The sequence below is a fragment of the Lacerta agilis genome, chromosome Z, assembly GCF_009819535.1.
Source record: "Lacerta agilis isolate rLacAgi1 chromosome Z, rLacAgi1.pri, whole genome shotgun sequence".
Lineage (NCBI taxonomy): Eukaryota > Metazoa > Chordata > Lepidosauria > Squamata > Lacertidae > Lacerta > Lacerta agilis.
The window spans coordinates 39629320-39654054 of record NC_046331.1 but is presented as its reverse complement, the minus strand read 5'-3'; the positions used below and the strand labels follow the sequence as shown (position 1 = coordinate 39654054).

The 24735-nt window shown below is 42.4% G+C and overlaps 1 protein-coding gene across 4 annotated transcripts in view; it reads left to right on the top strand.

The window, feature by feature from the left end:
• Positions 1-24735, top strand: part of AFF2 (AF4/FMR2 family member 2) — a 384550-nt gene that overhangs the window by 265006 nt on the left and 94809 nt on the right. The gene's annotated exons all lie outside the window — the stretch shown is intronic.

Genomic DNA, 24735 nt, shown 5'->3' with positions numbered 1-24735 from the left:
AGACTGCCAGTGGCTCTCCAGGGCATTATCTGGAGGTTGTAGGGATTCAACCTGGGACCTTCTGCATGCAAAGCAGGTGTTCTACCCTTGAGCTACATCCTGCAGAATACACTGCTTAATGGGTTGTTGTCTTGGTTACCTATATTCAGAATGTTTAATATCCACCAAATTATTCTTTCAGAATAACAACATATGTATTTTTAAAAAATAATCATTTTAAATAGGAAAAACCTAATTTTAGTAGGGAAATTTGTATTTATCGTTGCTTTAAAAAAATGATTAAAAAGAAATCTAACTTGTAGGTCTGTTCCTTCTCTACCCACATAGTCTGGATCTGAACCATGGCAGCTCTTTAGTTTGGGGTTACCAAATGCCTCCTTGATACTTAGTAGTTGTATTTGCGTGTTTAGACCTTTAAACCTCCCCCTTAAATAAATTCAGTGAAGACTCAAATTTTTGGTTTGGTTTCTGGCAGAATTTAGGCCACAACTTTATTGATTACAGCAAGTGAGTGGTTGCATAGGCTCTGGTTTGACTAGCTCCCTGCACCGTTGCAGATAGCGCTGACCCAGGGCACCAGCATAGGTCAGCCTAGGGTGAACACCTGGAATAGCAGAAAGCTGGGGACACGCTAGTCCACCACCCAGATGTCCCCCTGGACTCAGGCACGGGCACAACCCCCTCTCAGGGGTTGACCAAACTATTGAGTCCCTGGATTCCTTTAACGTAATACCCTTCGCATAGGGATGGCGAGAGCGTTCCCCCATCCCTATCACCTGAACCAGAGCCGATCCACAACCTTACAAGTTGTGATGATTTGCTACACGGCAGACGAAACCCAAATGGCAACAGCCAATCAGCCAAGTGGGGAAAATTCCTGCCATGCCCCTGTCCCAACAACAGGTGAAACACGACGGCCTAGCAAGGTCAAGCGCACAAGCCCTAAATATAGGGAGAGGTGGGCAGGTGTTGCGATGCACTGGCCAAAAGAGGAAGCCCTGGGTCATGTGCATGAGCATATATAGGTCCCTTGATCCATTTGGCTAGCATCCCGTTGGCCTGATTAAACCCAGCATCAAGGGACCTACCAATAGGGCGTTGTGGCTATCCAGTCGTACCCATCCACAACACTGGGTTTGGTTGCCAGGTCTCACCGCAACACGTGCCCTCTTTGAGGGAGGACACAATATACTGTTTAACCTAGGAGTAGACAAATTCATGGAGGACAAGGCTATCAGGACCAAGTGCAAGATAGTGCCTCCCTTCTCAGAAATGCCTTCATTTGCACCATTCCACCTGGATGAAAAAAGAGAGCTGAGACAGCAAGGCCTCCTCCTTCAGTTTATTTTACTCCTCCTCCTACCCAGAACTGTCTTCCAGATGGGCATGATGCCCGAGTGTGTCTCTTTCTCAGTTTTATATTAAATTGCAGGGCATTATTTTTACTATTAAATTGCAAGGCGTTATTTTAAACTGGAGACTGCCTCAAACTCATTGGGAGATAGGGAGTATGCAAATGTAGTCAGGAAGTGAGCTAAATAGAGAGATCTGGCTGCTTCAGAGGGTGACATGAGACCCCCTCCATTGGGCTGGCCGAGTCCAACTGCCCCTTCCCTCTTCAAGCTGCCTCACGTATGGGATTGAATCTGCTTAGTGTCTCCATCCCCCCTCATTTTCCTCCCCTCCCCTCTACTAAGTAAATACAAAAATATCCTGCAGCTAATGAAGGATTCATCAGGAATGGCCAAACAGCCAACCACCCGAGCCTTCCATCATTTCTCCCTTTCCTTTCACACTGGATGGGAAATGGCTACCAGGAGTTCTTTCTGCTCCCTGTAACCAGTTGATTAATTGACTTTTCTATGAACCTTGGTGACCTGAGGTTGAAATATCACCCAGAAAATAATGACAGAGGCCTTTTCCAATGGAATAGCGCTATAAAAATGCCAGTAAACCATCAATGAGGCATCCATGTTCAAGTTCAACTCCCCCTTAGAAGTCAGGGCAGGTAAGGAAAGCTTTCAGGCTTATTGCCTATCATCAGAGGTAATGTGTATAGATATTTCTTACAGCAGGCCAAGCCCGCAACTGCTGTCAGTGTGGCTTTTATGTTTCCTCTGTGGGCAAAAAAACGTAAACTCTCAAGGGTGTGTGTGGATGTAGTGTCATCCACAAGCACTGGAGGCCATCACAGGGACTAAACCTTAGCTTAGTGCAAACACTGTAAACATTGGTTATAGTTTTTGGTTGATCTGGAGAGAGATTAACTATGAGCTTGGGTTCAGACACTACCCGACATTTCTTGTAGGAGACTTTACCCTTTCCATACCTTACATAAGTTCGGTTTAGGAACAAATACGGAGCCAATGCATGCTTCTCATACAATTCTGCACTCACTATGCTGTCACACGAAGAAATGCTAGTGGGAACTGAGTTGTACATTGTGTCACAGGGCTGGCACCAATAATTGGCATGGTCAGCAATCTGCCAAGGGCTGACACACTGGCAAGGGGAGCATTGACAAAAGCACCCTGCATTGGGGGAGCCAACCAGGCTGACATAGGAGCCAACTCCTAGGGGCTGAGGCACCTTCCTCCCCCAATAAAATATTTGAGGGGATCAGGGCCCACCCAAGTTGATGGGCATTGCCATTCAAATGATGTGTCCAGGTGTGCCTTCTCTCAATATTTTATTCCAGTTGGCACTCCTGCCTGCTGCTGTGTTTGCACTTCATGGACCACCCCATCACTTTGTCTCTCTCTCTTCTGATATGTAACAGTGCCCCACCTGCTGGGAAGCCTCTCCCAACAAACTGATTCTGCCGCAGCGCCTCATTCAGGAGTGGATTTTCAAAACCATTTATTGTTTTTACAAGCTTATGGTCACTCAGCTGTTGCCAAGAGCCTACCTCTTAATTATCCAATTAAAAAAAGCAAACATTTATATCTCACCTTCCTTCCAAACACATTCTCACCTTCCTTCCAGACACACAGTTCCCAGGTCGTCTCCCATCCAGGTACTAACTGGACCCAGAATTGCTTAGCTTCTGCAATATGACTGCATCATCTGCCTCCAGAGACTCTACTCAAAGTTGAATGGGGAGCCATCTGAGTGGCAACAGTATGCTTCTTGGACTGAACCATTCATGTAGTTCTTTGGATCCCAGCACTGTTCTTTGCCAAACTAAATGGAAACGGATTGTGCAGGCACTCTAAATACTATCAAAGTCAGGAACTATATTTCCTGGAAGGCCAGTTTGATAATGAAGTCAAGTATGGAGGATGAAGGCTCTGACCCATCTCACAAAGTAGCATGCTGGCAAGTTCTGTGACACCATCAATGTGTCTGAGAAAATAGAAACTAGTGGTTGTCATTGTGTCCTTACACTGTTGTCTTAGGTTTTATAGGTCAAAACCAGCCTTTTTATTGTAAACCTGAGTCCTCCCCCCCCCCTTTCTGATATTGTGTAAGCTTCTCTGGGAGCCTTTTTGGCTAAATGATGAGGTTAAAAACAGCTTTAAATAAATACATGCAATTTAAGTATTACATATATTTGCGTAGTTTATTCCCTCAGTAAAAATAAGAATATCTGGTTCCAGATTCTGAACAAATTTTGGGCACTGATTTCCAAATGACCTGGTAACAATCAACCATGAAAAGAAGAAGAAAAGGATTAAAATTCTTTAAACAAACATTCAACACTGACAGCTGGCCTCTGCCAGTGTTTCAAAGTAGAATTAATCCCCTGCCCACATTTTATTTTATTCTTTAGGCTAATATGAGTGACTTAAGCTTTTGTAAGGGGCACAGTTGTATATTCTGTTCCAAAATGATTTCCCGTTCCAAGTCCCTAACTTGAAATCAATCATACAGAGGAAATACTAGTCATAATATGCAATTTCTTGTTCTGAAATTGAAAACATAAAACCTTGTTAATGATGATGCAGTTAATTTAAACACAAGATTTTTTAAAGCTCAGAACATTTGTATTCCTGCCAGTGGCTAAGGGAAAACGTTGATTTTTCCTAGAAAACCCACAAGTGGAATTACTGTAATCTCTCTCTCTCTCTCTCTCTCTCTCCCTTCTCTTTTCTGAGCTGTGAGGTTAGCCTGAAACAGGCCCTGCAAACAGGTATAGATTTATGTAGATTAATGTGATGTAGTCAGCTGAATTGCTGATATGATGTATATTTTAGTATTACTTCCTAGCACAGGCTAATGGCTGGAATCAAATAAAACATAAAAGCAGATTTATATAGATTGCTGAATAAATCAGATAAAGCTTTGTGTTAGCTACCCTTTGAGAGGGGAAGCTTTTTTCTCCCCATAAACAATATAAAAGCTTTTCATGTAATATCATTTCTAATGTAAACCATTCTAACAAAAAGATGGAATGGAGGGAAGGAGCTCCAAAGAAGAGAGAAGTCTATTGTGTTTAGCCATCATTAACTATAATATGGCCTGACAAGTTTCTTACTCATTTAATGGTGGGTAGGATGGCACTGTATTTAGGAATTGATCAGTTTGGAAGGTACATTTGAATAACGAATTACAGGTAGACTGTTTCTGATTCAGAGGCAGCAGTGAGCTAATGGGGCACTGTCCCACAACCTCCACTGTCTTCCATTGGCCTGCCTCCACCTGCCTTCCTTCTTACACCCAGTCCAAGGGGTGAAATAACCTGTCAGCTTCCTCCTCTTCAGTGATGCCCTTTTAGAGCTCTGTTGTGAGGACAATGGGGAAGAATTAAATTTAGTTGGCTCTGCCCATCATTGACTCTGCCTCCATTTGCTGTTGGACTCTGCTTTCTGCTCTGCCAGTCCCAATAAGCACCAGCTACCACTGGGTGTCCACCTGCTTTCCAACTTTTGGATGGCTGCATTGCATTTTGCAAGTGTGTGTCCAGAGCTCCCTGAAGAGCTATGAATACCAAGTGCTACAGGTTATGGTTAGTGAAGAGAGAGTGTAAGTATGAACCCTCATTTAGAGAACACATGCAGTCTTGGTAAGCCAAGATTTGGCTAAGCGTAACATGAGAACCAGGCCAGTGTCTCCATTTCCCCTTCATAGCAAGACTGCAGATACTATGATACCAATCTGAAATATGAGAGATTGCACTCCATCTTCAACAGTAGATTGTAGATTTTCCTGCTGCTTTTCATGTACTATCAGTGTGATACCTACCTTTTCCATTAACCCATTCAGATAACTTGTTTCACGTTGCAATAGGGTTGTATTTAAAAACATACTAACAAGCACCCCACCATTTGTCAACTGAGTTGATTGAGCATCTTCATTTTTTAAAAAAAGAAAATAAAATAAAAATGTTTTAAAAGTTGAACAAATAGTTATATCCTCCAGAGTTTGACTGTTTTCCCCTCCTAGGGAAAGAGATTGCAAAATTTAGTGGAACTAAATTAATGAATTACAAATTTATATATTTTAAGGGAAGTATCCTTGAATATGAGCCACAACTGCTTTACTCAAAGCACACAGTGAAATTTGTAGTGAGATTTTATGACCTAGCCAAATGTAATTTGGAAGTTTTTAAATTGTCCACAAGGGAGAACATACAGATTCTTAATTTATCAATATCTTTTCATGCCAACACATGTGGAAAATGAGGAACAAGTATCACAATGAAAGGTTTAATTTACTCATGACATACAGTTCCCACTTTAGAGTTGTCATAGATCAATTGTGGAACAATTACAGGGTGAATAAGTAAAGATGAACAAAAACTAAATCTTTGCTTCGGAACAATAAGGTTTATTTTTTAAAAAAATGGCATGGTGGTGTTTTGTTTTGTTTTTAAATCAACCAGTGTAGGGTTTTTTTATTGCCACATCAAAAAGTATTTACTGACAAGAAAGGCCTGTGTTTTTTGGTACATATCTTTCTTCAACTGAGGATTGCATTGAAAATTCATAGACATGACTAACTTTGATAAAATAATTTCTATGGGTCTACTTTGAGAAGATCATACTTGTATACAACCCTGACATCCTTAGATTCTCCTTGAACATGTAACACTCTCTCTCTCTCTCTCTCTCTCTCTCTCTCTCTCTCTCTCTCTCTCTCTCTCTCGGTATGTGTGTGTTTTGATAGCCATCTTTAATTCCCATAGTCAAAACAAAATAAAAAATAAAAAAATTCCTTCCAGTAGCACCTTAGAAACCAACTAAGTTTGTTCTTGGTATGAGCTTTCGTGCACATGAAAGCTCATACCAAGAACAAACTTAGTTGGTCTCTAAGGTGCTACTGGAAGGAATTTTTGTTTTGTTTTGTTTTGTTTTGACTATGGCAGACCAACACGGCTACCTACCTGTAACTTTAATTCTCATAGTATTACATCCCTGTAGCATTGTGAAAGAACTTTGTTGTTGTTGTTCAGTCGTTCAGTCGTGTCCGACTCTTCGTGACCCCCTGGACCAGAGCACGCCAGGCACGCCTATCCTTCACCGCCTCCCGCAGTTTGGCCAAACTCATGTTAGTAGCTTCGAGAATACTGTCCAACCATCTCATCCTTTGTCGTCCCCTTCTCCTTGTGCCCTCCATCTTTCCCAACATCAGGGTCTTTTCCAGGGAGTCTTCTCTTCTCATGAGGTGGCCAAAGTACTGGAGCCTCAACTTCAGGATCTGTCCTTCTAGTGAGCACTCAGGGCCGATTTCCTTGAGAATGGATAGGTTTGATCTTCTTGCAGTCCATGGGACTCTCAAGAGTCTCCTCCAGCACCATAATTCAAAAGCATCAATTCTTCGGCGATCAGCCTTCTTATGCCAAGAAAACTCACAGGAGACTGAGTGACAGATCAGACTATTGTCCCACATCCTCTTTTCTACTAAATCACAGTTTTCTATGGATGGAAGGCGGCTATTGTGAAGCTGTCAAATGCAGGGAAGTTAAATGGGCTGAAGTGAAGGCTCATGTTAACAATAGTAGCTATCTCTGTCAAATGAACATGTGGGTGACAGTTACAAGGCAATTCAGCCCTGATGGGTGGTCGATTAAAAACAACAAAGAGCAAGTGGACTCAAAGCAGAGGGGAAGCCCCTGTTTGCTTTGCAGTAGCCCCAAGCAGGAGAGGGAACCAGAGTCCCCCTTTGAAACCAATTTGAACTGCATGAGCTTGTTGGAAGAGCAACCAGTTAGGGCCCAATCACAATGGCATGACTTATTTACTTCTGGAGATGGGACGGAGGTTTGTTTGTTTGTTTTTACTTGGTGTGGAAATGATACAGTGTCATAAAGTGCACATGGTGGTCTAAGACGCATAGATATTTCCTTGCTGTGGTAACAGAGGAAATTGAAATGCTGCCAAGGAAATTGCCCAGAGTTCTGAATCTTCGCAGTTGCTTTTAATTTAACACCTTTGATCACTTTCAGACAACACCCTGCCTAAGGATGTGAAGGTTATCCCTGAATATTAAGGAGGGCTATGGGTAATGAAGAAGCAAAGCTAAAAGAATGGAAGATTGTGCCCATAGGGCAGAGGTGCACATTACCTAAGTGACTTGTTTCCCTGTCCGGATTATCCTCAGCTGAGTGAAGTGGGCCAAAAGAAGCAGCATGTGTTGGCTTAATGGTCTGAAGCAGGATTTTGGCCATTTTCTATCTCATTCTGGACTTGGTTAGTGATGGGGCAGATATCAAGATGTGGATTTGGATCCACCCAAAGGACTGAGAGGGTTCATTATTTATGGTGCCCTTTTGGAGTCTTTTTGAAGAGATTGTGGGTTCTGAATTGGGGGCGAGGGAAACCCCAAAGACCCCAAGGCTCTGAGGTGTTCCCAAGACATGCAACAAGGATAAAATAGGGAGCCTATCTGCTGACTGAGATCACTGGTCCAACCAGCTCAATGTTGTTGTGCTGTGACTTTTTCCCACCCTACCTAGAGACAAGAGAGATTGAATGTGCTGGTTAATGGTGATACAGTATATCTGGGAGGGTTTCCACCTGTCACCCCTTTCACATATTGTGTCAGCTGCCACTCTTCCACGGTGGGGAGATGATCTCCAAATCATTGTTAAAGAAGAGCAGGGTGATTGAACCTGGTTAAAATAGTATTTTATAATGTGTTGCTATAGTATAGCTGTTACTTTTAATGGTAGGAGAAGAGAACCAGTATTGGCAACTAGCAAAGGCAGCTGACACACACACAAAAATGGTTGGGCCCATGGTCAAAAGTAGATCGATCAATGGATGTGGCCTTCACGACTTCTACATCCAGGGCAAGCAAGTGGGGTCATCATAAATCAAAACAGGCAAAAACAATAAATATAGGTTCAGAGCTGGGTTGTGGAGTGGGAGGGGCCTGGGAAAGGCATGCCTTATGGAGAATCCAGAGGACCAGACAGAGAGACATGGCATTAGATTTGCCTAAGCACTGCATATTCTCATTGTACACGTGTGAATGAGACTGTGTGCTCCATGGTGTGGTCCATAGTGGAGAAGCAGTGCTCAGACTACTGCCTAGGTGTTAACTCTTGAGAGGCACTTCAACTCTGCAGTTTGGTCCTTTATCTTTACAGTGAAGGGCCATAGCTCATGATACAGCATCTGCTTTGAATGCAGAAAATTCAAGGTTCAATCCCTAGCCCAGGGAGGGCTGGGAAAGGCTCCCTATCTTGAAACCATGAGAGCCTCTGCCAGTCAGTGTAGACAGTACTGAACTAAAGGGACCAATGGTCAACTGGGTATAAGTCAGCTTCCTACATTCCTATCTTTAACATGGATTTTGATCTGAGGTTCCCCACTGTTGATTACTAAGTATTTTTCAGCTGGTTGGTTGGGCTTTTTTGGCCTGTTTTGATTGGCATTAGATTTCTTCCCTGGTGATTATATGTTACTACGTGAAGAAATGGTACAGATTCCATTTAGGTTTTTACTTTCTTTTTACACACACACACACACACACACACACACACACACACACGTTTTCTTTCATTAGAATTCCTCTCTAATTGGCTATCGCTGTGTCTCCATCGTTGGTGTTCTCTAGGCAGGTAACTGAATATTTAGCTAGACAACAAAACAAACTTCAGAAGTCGGTGAAAACAGTCTTTGAAAAGACATAGGAAATAATAACTTGCCATTCTGAACCCCAAGCCCAAATGTGGCATTGTTGTTTTTTAACAAACAACAACATAAACCTCATAAGCTATAACACTGCAGGGTAAACAAACTTTCTGCAAGAGCTAAATATATCGTGAAATATGGATAACTAACATAGAAGGGGCTGTGAATTCCTTTCACAGCCACAATTCACCATGCTGAGGGGAAATTCTCCTGGATTCCAGGCAGCTCAAGATTGGGGCTCCAGCCAAATAAATCAACAACAACAAAAAGTTTTGAACTGCCTAGGGAAATACAAGCCTTGTACTGTTACTCAGGGGTAAAATGTGCTCAGACAGGCTGGAGCCCCTTATAAAACAATAGGATCAAATTTTTCAATCAGGTTATCAAGCAATATTACATTTACAGAGCTTGCCAAGGGGAAAAAATAGTATCTCAATCAAACACAAAATGTGGAAGTTGAAACAAATATGTTTTCATTTATCTTTTGTGTTTTCTTTTCTTTTTAAGAGGGATACTCTTGTGATTTATGTGCAGTTGCCCCTTATTCTCTCTAGTTAACTGCACCATGAACAGCATTCATACCTTTATAGGAGTGCCAGGTGTCCTGTTTTACTGAGGACACTCCTCTGCTTGAAAGGCTTTTTCAGAGATCAGTCCTCTATTTAAAGGCATCCTCTAACCGTTACACTGTCTAGTCCAGTTCCAGTTTAAAGTAAATAATTCTTATGAAGGGACAGCAGGGGCCAGGACTTGAAATGACCCATTAACAGTTATCACCTGGACAGCAGATGGACAAGGTATACAAGCCAGCTAGTCAGTCTTCTCCACCACAGTAAGGTGCATTGCATTTCTATTTAAATGATGGCAATTAGTGCTGAACTTGTATATAAATTAGAAAATGCAAAGTGCATGCAGGTGCCTGTCCTCCCATTGTTGCGACTTGTAAGTAACCAGCCTACATACTTTGCTTCATTTGCCTCAGTCGCACAGTAACATTCTAGGTTGGTGTTCCAGGTTACATATTGTAAATCTGCCTTAAACTAAGGTCAGCCCACTGGTCCATCTATCCGAATACTTTCTGCTGTGAGTAGCAGTAGCTTTTCAAAGCATACTCTTGAGAGCTATTGGCAGTCAATGCAGAATTTTATACTGTGGGCACTACTGACCTAGATAGTCCAATGATCTGATTTGTTATAAGGCAGCTTCCAATGTTCTCAATAACTCTTCATTCCGATCTGCAGAAAGGCAGCCACACATTACATTAGGTAATGCTTTTCTAATGCTTAGCAACCTGGATCAGGACCGCAACAGTAGGCAAAGTGCCAAAGCCCCCGTAGTGTCAGGAAGAGGACTTGAGATGCAGATTGCAGTCAGCTTTAATTCACAGAAGGGAAAACACAATATCTAGGCTAACCTGCCCTAGTTGAAGACATTACTGGGACTGGTGTCTGGCCCCGCCTTCCTTCTCTAGCCCTCTCCCTCTGGACTCCTCCCAAGCAGCCATAAACTCTGGCAAGGAGGAGGGATCCTCCTCTGGGCCGCTTTGGCCCATTGCTCAGAAACGTGTAAGGCTCGTCATGATCTGGGTGTCAGTGGAGGAGAAGAGTTGGCTGAAGAAGGGCTGTCTGAGGCAGCATCTGCCTCCTCTCTGGCAGAGGCTGGATCTACACTGATATGTAAAAACACTGTAAAAAAGTAATATAGCCCTCAATGCAATTTCCCATTGCCGACAGATCACTGCTTTACAGCACGCTCTGATGTCACATTTTTCTAAAGCATCTTTAACATTATAACCAACCAGTGTAGATTTCCCCAGAGTCTGTGCTCACACTGAGACCTCGGTGCCTGGTCGTGTCCTGGAATGGCTTTCTTCTTCTGTACCCCCACCCCACCCCCATGTTCACTCAAACCTCCTGCTTCTATCACCTCCCAGCTTGTCCCTTCTGCAGACTGGTCCTCAGTATCCCACCACCACTGTTCAAGGTCTAAGTCTTCTTCCTCTGCATCATCCCTGGGGGTTCTCCGGCTGGCGTCTCCTACCACTCTTCATCATCCAGCCAGTCCCTGACACCTAGACCCCCCCCCATGCTAGAATCCCAACCTGGATCAGCCCCCCTATACAAGCATATCATTGCAACATGGCCCCTTTGTGTTTAACAAGAGCTCTTTTTAAATACAGATTTCAGATGTAGATTGTGCATGTCCATCACCACTTTTCCTTGTGGAGGGCTGTGTGGAGCAATGGGTGTTTGGTCTGTGCATATGGTTGCAGTGTGAGATGTGTGGTCTGTTTGGGTGATTTCAGTGTATATATGTGTGTGACCACAATGGGGGGGGGCAGTTGCTTTGTGTGTGGTGTGTGTTTGTGTGGTTGCAGTGTGAGTAGGTGGCTTATCTGTGTAGCAGTCTAGGATGAGTAGCAGGTTTGTGTGGTTGTGGTACAGGGTGAGTGCTTCTGTGTGCATATTGGCTTTCCTCATTTCAAAATAAATAAATATCAGAAACCTGTCAGAAAAGGCAGGTTTCAGCCACCTGGTGAAGCAGTTAGAAAGTGTGCAGATAGCATCATTGCAACCCTCTAATCAAAACTCTAAGGCTGCAGCACTATATTTGCTTTCTGGGAAATCTAATTAAAATCAGTGGGATTTGCATTTGGATAAGCGTAGGCTGGGATCCAAAAAACTGCACAGCTCAGTGAGCATACCCAACAGGCCACTAGTGTTTTTCAGGCAACCCTATTTGATTTCTTGTGACATCCCTGCTCAGGTTCATCTTCCGGCCCACCTCATCAAAGACAATGTGTTGGCTTGCCCCACCAAATGAGCATGTGCGCTCTCTCTCTCTCTCTCTCTCTCTCTCTCTCTCTCTCTCACACACACACACACACACACACACACACACACCAGAGTTTATTTTCAATGTCTGAAATATATTCAAGCAGTACTAATATAACTCCAGAGATGTCTCAGCAGTTATGTACATATATGTTCCTAAACATCTGAATCGCATACATGCATAACACTCAGCTTCACAGATTGTTGGTTAGGGGGAAGTTCTCATTTTTGCTTAATTGTTCCATGCTATCATTTGGCCCCAGGCGCCAAAGTCAGACCCACTGGAAGGTCACAGGTGGCCAGAAAAGGGCAAGGTTCTAAATGGACAAGTGAGCCTTTAAAGGGATGCTTCTGATCCTACAAAGTCAGGGCCTTGCTGGACTTTTGTGGCCTCCACGGACAGCTGAGGGCTCTGGGTGGCTCAGGGTGTTTGTTGAAGGAATTGTCAGCCTTAGAGCTGTCTATGGTCCTGCAGACATTGCCCAACCTAACTTGGTAGGGTTCTGTGGACAGACCACCTGCTGCTGTCCCTGCCTTTCCATAGTGTTTGGTCTATCTCAAAGATCTCCATCTTGCCCTGCATACCCCTGACTTAAAGACATGGCACAGCATTGGAGCAGGTTGGTATATGAAATACATTATCAGTGTAATTTTGAAAAAGGAGTTGTGGTATATTGTCAGGAAATTTTGCAGCATGAGGAGCTGAATCTTTTTGTTGTTGTTGTTTGGATCTGAGATTTGGAGTGGCTGTAGCTCAGTGGCAGAACACATGCATTGCACGCAGAATGCCCCAGGTTCAGTCCCCAGCATATCTAAGTTAGAGCTGGGAAAGACACTGGTCTGTAACTCTGGAGAGTCACTGGCCACCAGTGTAAAGAAAATATAGTGCTAGATGGACCAGTGGTTTGACTCGGTATAAAGCCGCTTCCCATGAAAGCACTATTATAAAGCCTGGTCATAATGACATGTGACAATGACATGTAGCAATGTGGCTAGTTATGGACAGATCAGCCTAAATCCATTTTATGTCGGTTTCATAGGTCTATTCTGTGCCAAATTTTGCAGACTTCCTGAAAGAATGTGCAAAATAATTGTTTGTGATTGAATGCAATTTCAATGCATTAGAACAGTGTTTTTCAACCTTTTTTGGGCAAAGGCACACTTGTTTCATGAAAAAAATCACGAGGCACACCACCATTAGAAAATGTTAAAAAAAATTAACTCTGTGCCTATATTGACTATATATAAAGTAATTTTTCAATTTTTCCCACGGCACACCAGGCAACATCTCGCGGCACACTAGTGTGCCGCGGAACAGTGGTTGAAAAACACTGCATTAGAATACATTTGAACCTAAAATACCTATTATGTATGCATTTGTTCCTTAAGATACGTATTTTTGTGCATGTTTTGGGGGACTGCAACTATCTTACAAATCTGGAGAGTGGTGCAGTCTGATTAATAGTTGCACTCCAATCCACAAGCAAGTTTTTGAACATCAGATTATTCCACTGTAAATAGCTGGACTGTAGCAATTCCTCTGAGAATCCCTACTGGAGATTAAATAACATGTATTGTGGATTACATGGTAGTGTTAAGCCATATGGAGAAATTACTCCCCCTTTATCCTTTGGTATTGATTTCTGGCAATATCCATTTCTCGCAACATCCAAAGTGTGTCTTCCACACAGCTGAAAGACCGTCTCATGAAGTATTCCATTGTTTTCTGTTTCAACAACTATTATACGTTAGTGAATGTTCAAAAGTTAGTGAAAGTTTACATTCCCATATAAAGTTTGTAAATTTCTAAAATTAGTTGTATATCCTTCCCCCCTTTTTGGACATACACCACTGAGTATATAGCACTGATTGAGTGCTACCTATCACTTTTAGGTACATTTCAACATTCACTAACATATTTCTCAGTTTTCGGCCATTCCCCGAATTCCTCTGAAATGATCAACATTCAACATGCCTACCAACATCTACATGAGTAGATTAGGTTCCTGGCTTCAAAAGGTCACCCTCCAATTCCTGATGAACATAGTGGGGTGGGGGACAGGGACAGGGCTAGCATGCTTGTCCCTACATCTCCCATATGTGTTTACACAACACAGATTACAGATGCCTGAAAAAAGCTACCATGGCATGTCCAAATTCCAAAGGTCATTTTGTTGTTGGAACACAGATCACTACGATTGATTGACCTCTCTTTTTATCTTTACTTCTGTGAAAGGAAGGGATACACCTATCAGAAGAGCTGTGGTTTCCGTTCACTTAGTAACAACTTAGTATTTGAGTTGCCTGGAAGAGCTTTTTACATGAGGAGATTAATAGCCATCGAGATAAAGACATTCTCCTGCTAAAAGAATTCATTTCGTTTAATCCTTTTGAAATTAGGAGATGATATGGAGAGATGAGTAATGAAGTGCACTCTCTGATTGTGAGTTACCTAATAGATAACCACAGGGGTTACTTTCTTCTCAGTAGCTGTAATTACACTAATTACTGATATGGTGCTAAGGCAGATTGAGTGTGACAACACAAAATGGAGTGTTTCTTAGCAACATAAGATCTCCCTCTACCTCATCAGTTTGCTGAGAGGAGAGAACTTTAAAAGGGAGTGGATGAGTCCCATGGGGTTGGGAAGCATCAAGCAGGGCCTGCCAGATATAGGATCTTCTCCTTTGCTACTTCCTGAAATTTCATTGGGATCGCTTTGCTCGGATTCCATCATTCAAATGAAAAAGCCTCACTCTGCAATGAGCAAGTTAGTAAAACAGCTTTCTGCCCATGAGTGGACCCACTTATTTCTGAAGGTTTACTCACAAGACCAAATCTTTGACTTAGCTGCAGAGAAACTTGATGGCAAAATACACAACTTTTCAAGCAGAAGGTTTTAGGCACAATTCCTGGTATCTCCAGATAGGGCTGGAAAGACCCTTCTCTGAAACCTTGGATAGTTGCTGGCATTCCCAGCCACCACTGAAAAGTATAGGGTAGCAAGAACCCGGAGAGTTGCTACCCATAAGAGTGTTAGCTTAGGTGAAGCAGTGTTGCAGTCTGATATAGGACAGCTTCCCATGACCAACTAATTCAGGATGACACATAGGAGGATGTACTGTATTTGGGATATTGGCTCAAAAAATATAGTAACATCAGCAATATTCAGTAATATTCAACGAACAAAGCCATAACCAAACACAACAACCAATCATATGCATAAGCAACACCTAAATAAATACACTAATTAAGCTGTGTTTTACTCACCTGGGAGTAAACCTATTGAACTCAATGGAACTTACTTCTGAATAGACATGTATAGGATTGCACAGTTAATACAGTTCAATCACACTGTTGGTTAGCATTAAAAAGTAGCTCAGCCTGCCTCATACAATCAGTTTTAGCTCCTGGAGTGCAAGCTGAAATTTTGCCAAGACTTGACCAGATTACCTCTGCACCTCTTCTCTGCTGCCAAAGATGTCCCTTGCATGATTCAGTTCTGCCAATCTGTTTGTCATGGTGGTAGGGTAGTCAACCCAATATGCACTGGGGGCCTTCACTTATCTGTCGCTGTGCAGAATGTGGCTAACAGCTTCAGGTATTTTATCTGTAAGAGGTTTAAATAAATAAAAATTTAAAAACTCAATGACCAAATTCACATTTCCTTCAGATGAATTTTCATATGAAAGGTGCTGTATCAACATTACATTTTAAAATCAACCCTACGATGTAGTAATAACATCTCAAATTTTAGTTTATTGTTTATTCATTTAATTTTTATCCAACCTTGCTACAAAATGATGTTCAAGGCAGCTTACAACAATCAGATACATGCTATTTTTAATTAGTTTTAGTACTGTTTTCATTGTTTCCTGTTTTTTGTCATGCCTTTATGCTTCTATATTTTGTAAGTCACTCTGTGGGTGGCAGACCCACTGAAATCCATGGACCTGACTAACAGCTGAGTCAATCAACTAATACATTAAGAGAAGTTGTCTCTAATATGTCCTATTCAGAGTAGATCCACTGAAATCCATGGACCTGTGATTTCTTCAGTGAATCTACTATGAGCAGGACTAGCTTTGGATACTACTCAATGATGATATCAGCAAACAATATACTTAATATGAAAACTTTTCCAGAGGAGCAGATTTGTTAGTCTCTTGCAGCAAAAACCAACAACCATCTTCTGACATCATAAAGACTAACACATTTCGTATGGCATAGTTTATGTCATAATATATTTGTATGGCCAGGCGGAGCCCCCGAACCCCGGGCCGTCCCTGAGGGAAATAACGACACGTGACAATGTTCTATGGGATTAAATTGGCCACAACTTTATTAATATTCAGATGAAGGGAGACCTTGGCTCAGGCATTGGGCGTTTATCCTTCCCAGCCCCCCAGCCGGGGTTCTGGGTAATATCAGGGTTATCCAGCATGAGTGGGGAGTGGGCTAGCTCTGGAGAGCATATGTTCAAGCAGCTAGCCCACCCCCACCCCCCGTTTGCCGCCGCTGGAGAGGGAGGGCAATGACGACCTCTGGGCGTATGGGCCAATGCCTCCCCTGAGACCCCTTTAATGGGAACCCTGTTATTGCCGCCACAATGGGGGTGGGGGTCACCGCCCCATGCTCCCCCATTTTGTAGATGACTAAAGGATTCCGCCCAAGACCTGCAAACGCCAAAGTTGTGACGAATTGCTACAGGAAAGGTGAAACCTGCCAATGCAGGGAAAGTCCTTTCCAGCCCTTCAACAGCGACCTTGACATAGCAGCGCCTGCATGCCTGTGTGGCTGTGGAAATAAAATGGTTAACCTGCAGAGCAAACATTAAATGAGGGAGTGGTGGGTGGGGAAGCTCTGAATCCAACGGCCGCTTCCCAGGTATGACTCAACTCCTATTTTGTGTACTGACTAATCCCTCCTTCTACCTGGCCAATCCCTCCGGCAACACCTCCCCAGACGGGATTGGGCGGCTGTTTGAGTGGGTGGAGATCACAGGTATCCAACCAGGGAAGGTGGTGCCAGACCCAACTGCCAGGAGCTGCACCATGATCACAGGAGGCTACTCGCAACCCCGCAAAATGTGCATCCTGTTTGATGCGGGGAGCGGTCATTGTTAGTATTTAAGGTTCTTTGTTGTTAATTTGTAAATTGTTCTATAATCCTAACTAGATTTACCCTTGTAGAGACCCTGTGAAGCAGAGCACTGTTTATTTCCATTTTGCAGATGGAAAAACTGGTGGTTGGAGGTAGAAGCTTGCCCCAGCCCACATGATGAAGTCACATTCTTCAAATTAGTGAGCACAACTGACTTTTCTAGTCACCTCCAGGGGCTGCTTATACAGGACCTGATGCAGCAGGAGGAGTTGCATGAGTAGTCCAGCATAAGTGAGACCATACACACAAAACATGTTTCTATGTAAGGGACCCAATCCAGCAATGGGATTGGTGTAGGGAGTACTGTCTTCATGCACAGATTGTCCTTGCTGGATTGAGGTGAGGTGATCTGAGCTATCCTCAGAACAGTAAGGTAGCTCAAACTGAACAAAGTATTAACAAAAGGGGAAATTAAGTAAAACACAAGTTTAATCAAATGCAGTTGCATATGTCTATAATTGTTGAATAGCAAGCTAAATGATGCTTGTAAATTCTTTCTATTCTCCTGAGTTTTTAAAAAAAGTTTTTTTTTAAAAAAAACTATAACTCTTGCAAAATCTCAGAGGAAATGTTTAAAAAATGACTTGCACATTTTGCCCAACAAGTGAATATCAAATTTCAAGATTTATAGAGGGAATGTTTTAAAACAAAGGCTCCTCTTTCTCCTTCAAGATTACTCTGCCATTTGTTTTGAGTTCCCAAGAACGGCCAAAAAAAAAAAGAAAAGAAAAAGAAACCTGCAATGTATTACAAAATTGCTTAAGAAATCAGTTGTTTGAGGGTTTCCTCCACAAAATATGAACACACATACAAACACATCTGATAAATACTTTTATAATCAAGCCTTGCATTTGTGCAATCCATCAGTACTGCTTTACTGTTTTAGGAAACCTTAAATTCCCACTGAACAATGCTTTATTATGCCAAGAAAGTGAAAACCATCGTCATCTACCAGAGCTGTTACCCAATTAAATAAATCAAAGTTCATGAACCATATTAATTTTAGTTGAGACATATTATGTTTTAGTTGATAAATTTATCTGCATTCATTGTTAAGTGTTTAGTAAGCACTTAAGAAGGACATAGGAAGAGCCTGCTGGATCAGGCCCGTGCCCCAAAAGGTCCAGCATCCTGGTCTCACAGTGACCAGCCAGGTGTCTGTAGGAAGTCTGCAACCCGGACACGAGCGCAAGCACACTCTGCTCAACCCCTTGTTCCCAGCAACTGGTATTCTGAAGCATACTGCCTCCAACAGTACAAATTGGAAGTTAACCATCAGGGTTAGTAACCATTGACAGCCGTATCCTCCATGAATTTGTCTAACCCTCTTTATAAAGCTTTGCCACAAAGTGGATATTTTAAATGGACTCCTATTGTATTGTATTTGGGCTTGACTTTGCATTTTGTATATGTTGGGAGCTGCTTTGTGAAGCACTGTTTACAAAAGGAAGGTTGTAAATCCCTAAAACAGAATGAACCTGCATGAAAGCAATAGTTCTGAAAACAAGAAGCATACTTCCCTTGTTTTTAAATGAGGCAACATGTGTCATTATAGCACTTAGAAGTGGCATTTCCTCCTATGTGAGTTAACTTTGGGTACTGATATCCCAAATTCCTTTCATCATTGAGCACCACCAAGGCAGCATCCATGTGGTTCACAGCTGGTCTCCCTTCCAAGCATCAACCATCCCCAGACCTGCTTAGCTTCACCACCTTATGTGCCTTCAGACTAATACCCTCTTTTAAGATGGTGTTTGCTGTGTGCAACTTTTATTGGTGTTAAAAACAATGGGGTTTTTAAAGGGGGGAAACTGCAACCCAGTTAATCAGGAGAATGTTGTTAGTTGGTTGAAAGTGGGTTTTTGTTTTCTGAAATTGCAATATGGGAATAAGCCCAATTGGACTCGATGGGATTTCTGAGTAGACATCAAGGCTGTGTCTCAACTAATCTAACTGGTTAAATGTTGCAGCCCTGTGAGTTGCATTTGTACACCACTTTCCCTCAAAACAGCCCAGGAATCAATCCACAGTGGTGGTTTATTTAAAAAAAAAAATCCTCACAGCAACCTGCAGAGGTAGGTCAGACTGATGTGAATCCCAAACATTATCAACTACATCATGCTGGTTCTCCTCTTGATAAAATCCTAAATATTGTGGAGAAAGCACAGTGGGATTTGATTCTAAGTTAACATGTAGGTCTCCTTTGCCAAGGACATTCTGTGAACCAGTGTAGAATCTATAGGATGGCAAAGACTGCATTGCTTAGTGAATGGAGAGTTGAACTCTGATCAGAGAGACACAACTTCATTTCCCATCTCTGTTAGGAACTTGTTGTCTGGCCTTCAATAAGTCACTCAGATTTTCATCTGTAAAATGGGAACAATAGCCACCTGCCTTACAATGGAAAAATACCTGTGAAAATCACATAAGTAGCAAGAGCAGTTTGCCACTTGAAGATGTCCACACTCACACACAAACACACAACACATATGTATACCTGTATGTTAACAACACATGCACCGGTCATTCTCAGTAAATGCCTGTGACCAACACAAGTGGTTTATATGTCTATGGGGAAATGGCAAACTCTTCATTATTACTCACAGGTTAAAAGCCTATTTTAAAGTATAGAACTGTTGGCAACATGGTTCTTGCTCACACAACAGATGATGGAGAAGAACCAAGTTAAAAGCCTGTGAGACTTCACATGTGGGTTGGGAAAATATTTTGAGATGGGGAGGTATCCAGCCATAACCTTCTTTTATCTTTCTCCTGTCCCATTTCATCACCACCACCTCCTGTACTTCACTCCCTCATCACATTCCTAGCCCCCTTTCCCCAGTAATTTCCCATGCATGTTCTAAGCGTGTAAATTCAGAGTGTTATGAAGAGAATTTTAGAAACTGTGCATTATGTTGATAGACCGCCCTAATGCCTGCCAGTCTGAAAGGCAGGAAGGAACAGGCTAGGAATATGCTAACTATCAGATGTAAATGGCATTGCTCCAATAATGAGATCAAAATATCCTCTGTAAGCTCCCCCCCCCCCCAAAGTGATATGGGGTATTAGCTATGGATGAGAAGACAAACAAGTATATGTATTTTCAATAATAATTCCAGTCAGGTCAGAGAAGAATAGAAAATGAAGTGAATTCCTAATATCCTTTGAGATCACGTTCTTAGGCAATCTGTTTTCCCTTTTTATTTAGCTTCACTGCCTCCATTTGTGTGTGTGTGTGTGTGTGTGTGTGTGTGTGTGTCTACACACAGAGAGGGACACACACTATCATTGCCTTTTGTTATCCTGTGAAGGTGTATTATATGTATATGTCTATGCACACACACAAGCACCCCTCCAAACATACGAACACATAATGAAATGCTCCTCATCAGTGTTTTAGCTATCTGTCACCTTTTTTCAGAGCACACTGTTCCATTCCCCATCCCACTCCGTGTTCCTTTCCTACCCTTCCAACAGTCAATATTCTGAACCCACCAACTGAGCATTCCCAGTCCTTTGGTGTTAAGTTCCATCCTCCACTTAGGGTTCCCCCATTGTTGTGTACTTTCAAACCTCAAGATTCTCCTGAAGCTGTTAATGCTACTGTTTTGGCTGCATAAAGAAAGGCATTCAGAAAAGAAGTTTGCTGTTAGTATATAGGAGGCATGTTCAACTGGTCGACTGCGACCGACAGGTAGATACCCGGGTGATCCTGGTAGATCGCAGTTGATCGCAGAATCCTTATCAATCGCTGGGGGGGGGGACTGGGGAAGGAATGTTTCCGCCCCCTTCCCCTCTCTATGTTCCTCTGCAGTGCTGTCAAGTATCCCGTTTTTCCCGAGATTCTCCCTTATTTTAAGCAGTTTCCCGCTGCTCTCCCTTATTTTTTATTTCCCTTAAATTTCCCGTTTTTAATGGAAGCAGCTCCTCCCCTGCTGGCCAGGGACTGGGTGGGAAGACCTTGCCTACTTGGAGACAAAAGCCTCAGCCCTCAAAGCAAGTGGGAGCCGTTTCCCGTGCTTACAGGGGGGGTGTATTCCTCCCCCTGCATCAGCCCCTATCCGTTGCCGCCGAGCCCCTCAGCCGGCCAATAGGGTTAGCTGGTGGGCGGAGCCTGGCTGTCTTTGAGCAGCTGCTGCTTCCTGTCCTGTTTTGATGGGATCAGACAAGAAGACGATGGGGCTCCATTGCGCGGAGCACATGGCTGCCCTCCTCTTTGCTGGCTGCCCTCCTCTTTGCTCTGCTCCGAGCCCAAGCCCGCTTGGAGTTTACATTGCTGCTCCGCCCACTTTTGCTTCTGGCTCCGCCCACCACTGACATGTGACTGTCCCCGGGATAGGTGAGACTGCTGATCCCTTATTTTCAAATCTGAAACTTGACAGCTATGTTCCTCTGTCGCATCACATGGGTAGTTGTTTGGCGTTTGCTGCTGTTGATTGTGGATACGAAGATTGTCTATTTCGGTGTGTGCGTGTGTTTGCTGTTGATTTTTCGGTTAGAGATGTATGGCATTTCCCCTTAAAAAAGCTAACAACTCTGGTCAGTCCTCCCCTTCCACCCACCCAATCCCACGCATGCTCCTCCTCCCTCCAATGACAACAGGTATATATCACTGCCAGTTTTTATCGCAGTCTCTTGGGAGTTGGACGTGCCTGGTATATTGACACTTGAGAGTTGTTAACATCGTGTTCAGAACTAGTTTTCACAAGGATTGCTAAGACAATCCCCAGTGACAGAGCATCTGATTTGCATGCAGAAGGCCCCAGGTTCAATCTCCAGCATCTTCAAGTAGATCTGGGAGAGTCTCCTTGTCTGAAATTCTTAAGGGTTTCTGCCAGTCAGTGTAGGCAATGATGAGTTAGATGGATCAACGCTCTGAACCAGGATAAGGCAGCTGCCTGTGTTCTATGTTCCTGAAGTAATTTGGCTTCAAATTTTGCGGCTGAGATTCATTGTCTAATTGTTTGCATCCAATTACCATAAGAATGGAAACACCAAAGTTACAGGCAGTAGAAGATAAGGCTGTTATCCAATGAAATCACTAATTGCTTGCAAATAAGTGCTTAAGGCCATGTTCACACCATGCATTTAAAGCAAAATGGTGCTATTTTAAACAGTCATGGCTTCCACCAAAAAATTCTGGGAGCTGTCGTTTATTAAGGGTGCTGAGAGTTGTTAGGAGACCCTGTATTCCCCTTCCATAATTACAATTCCCAGAGCTCCCTCAGGGAAGGGGTTGACTGTTAAGCCACTCTGACATTTTAAAAAAAATCAACAACCTACAAGCTGATGTGGGAATGTGGAAAACTAAGGCCTGGAAAAATGAAAAACTGAGAGAAACAAAAACTGACATATTTACTCATCCCTTGGTAGGATGGTGGTGTTTAAGAACAGTTCCTCATCAGCCCCTTTAGATGGCTGTGTCTCTTTTAGTCATTGTGTTCAGTTTTATCAGCTCTTCCTCTTTTTTCCTTTGTTCTTTCCATTTGTCTAATCTCCAGTTTCCTTTATCCACTCTGTTTGTTTCTACCACAGTGTGTCAAGTAAGGATGTTTAACATGTAAGAGAATAAAGAAAATGTGCTCAATAAAGAAAGAGATCCTTCAGAAAATGATTAAAAGAAAATCATTTTCATCCTTCTTTCCTTATAATTTTTTTAATAACACAGAACAGATTTTTTTTAAAAAAAAAACATTCTAAAAGACAGAGTTTTTACATATTGAAAAGAAATGTAAGTTTTAAAGGAAGGATTTAGGCTAGAGCTAATGGTGGTCATCATTGTGATGTAGCCTTATCAGTAGGCTGCTATTTTTGTAACTGAATCTTAAAGGCATTTTTGCCCTTTGAGGAGAGTGTAATGTACTATGCTGATAAAAATCAAGGGTAAATAGAGGTTCTGTGGTCTGTTGTCATGAACATCACGGGCGACTAATGCCACTGTAGAAACAAAGATGGCAGCTAGATAAACAAGTAACGAGCACCCATTTGTCACCCCAAATCCAAGCTGCTAAAGATTAATATTTGCTGAGGGTCTCTTGTTTTAGGTAGAAAGAAAGATCTGTGATCTTGGTCACACGTTTACGGGTTTGCACTTGACAGAGGCATCTGTCATTGATTAAGAGGTTAATGATCAGTAGTTTCAGGTCTAGATATTTCGTAACAGCTGAGCCACCCGACAACAGAGGTCAGGGAAAGACGAATGACTTACAAACCAGTTAACATGCATTCTTGCACTTTTAAAAAGTAAGCAGATAGATATAAAATTGGGGGGTGCTTAATAATATCCATGGAACTTTACATACAAAGAGTTCAGAGGGACACCATAATGGAAAGTTGCTGAGTTAAAAAGAGTTCATTAAGAAATATGGTAGCATTTTTTCTTGAATTGAACTTTTAATGGTTCTCTCAAAAGAGAAAGCAATTGCCTATTATGTGGCTGTCAGACCATTTTGCTCAATTGTACCCCCAAATATTTGCAGCCACCTTCCAGGTTGCTTTGTGGAAAAGAAAGAGTAGGCTGTAGCCCAAGAGAGATCATGCCACAGAATTCTTTGTTGACATTGAAAATGGCAGTCATGGATTGCTATACGTTAAAAGTACGTTTTGATCTTCACAGCCTTTTATTAATCCTTTCATTAGCAGCACATCAAAAAGTGGTGCTTCTGTGCTTAATACTTTGCTGCACATCTAACATTTTTGTCATTATCCAGCATCCTTTTTGTTCAGTTTTGTTTATTGAGATACTTACTAAATGTAAATACCCCCTCAGTCCATTATGGAATGCTTTGCATTGTTCTGTGTGATTGTTAATGAACATTTCTTGAAATAAAGAACAGAAATGTATTTTAACAGAGCATAAAAGATAACAAACTATTTTACAGTTTTAATGTAAAGTGAAAATAAATTTCCTCTGTTGTTAGTGATGTTAGGTAAAGGTAAGGGGACCCCTGACCGTTAGGTCCAATCGCGGATGACTCTGGGGTTGCAGTGCTCATCTCACTTTACTGGCCGAGGGAGACGGCGTTTGTCTGCAGACAGCTTCCGCGTCATGTGGCCAGCATGACAAAGCCGCTTCTGGCGAACCAGAGCAGCACATGGAAACGCCGTTTACCTTCCCGCCAGAGCGGTACCTCTTCATCTCCTTGCACTTTGATGTGCTTTCGAACTGCTAGGTTGGCAGGAGCTGGGACCAAGCAACGGGAGCTCACCCTGTTGTGGGGATTCGAACCGCCGACCTTCTGATTGGCAAGCCCTAGGCTCTGTGGTTTAGACCACAGCACCAGCCCCATCCCTGTTAGTGATGTTACTTTCATTTAAAATAAAGCTATATGAAAATATGTAGCACATTTTCGTGATAAAGTTTTATTAACACTTTTCATATTACAATAAAAGACAAACTAATGATAATAATAAAAAGAAAAAAACAAACAGAGAAAAGATTGAAGAGATAAATAAGTACAGAATCCTCTCTCACAGATATGTCTTAACTTTTGTCCCGTTCACAAAAGGGTGTGTCCTTGCAGCTGGGAGCACCCCTCTCTTCTCCCAGCATCTTTCCTGATAGATTTCTCTTTCCCTGCCTCTTACACAGGGTCCTTCATGCAGATTAGCAACATTTTCAAGGGGGAAAACCCATCCCATTAAGTTGAAAATGTAGT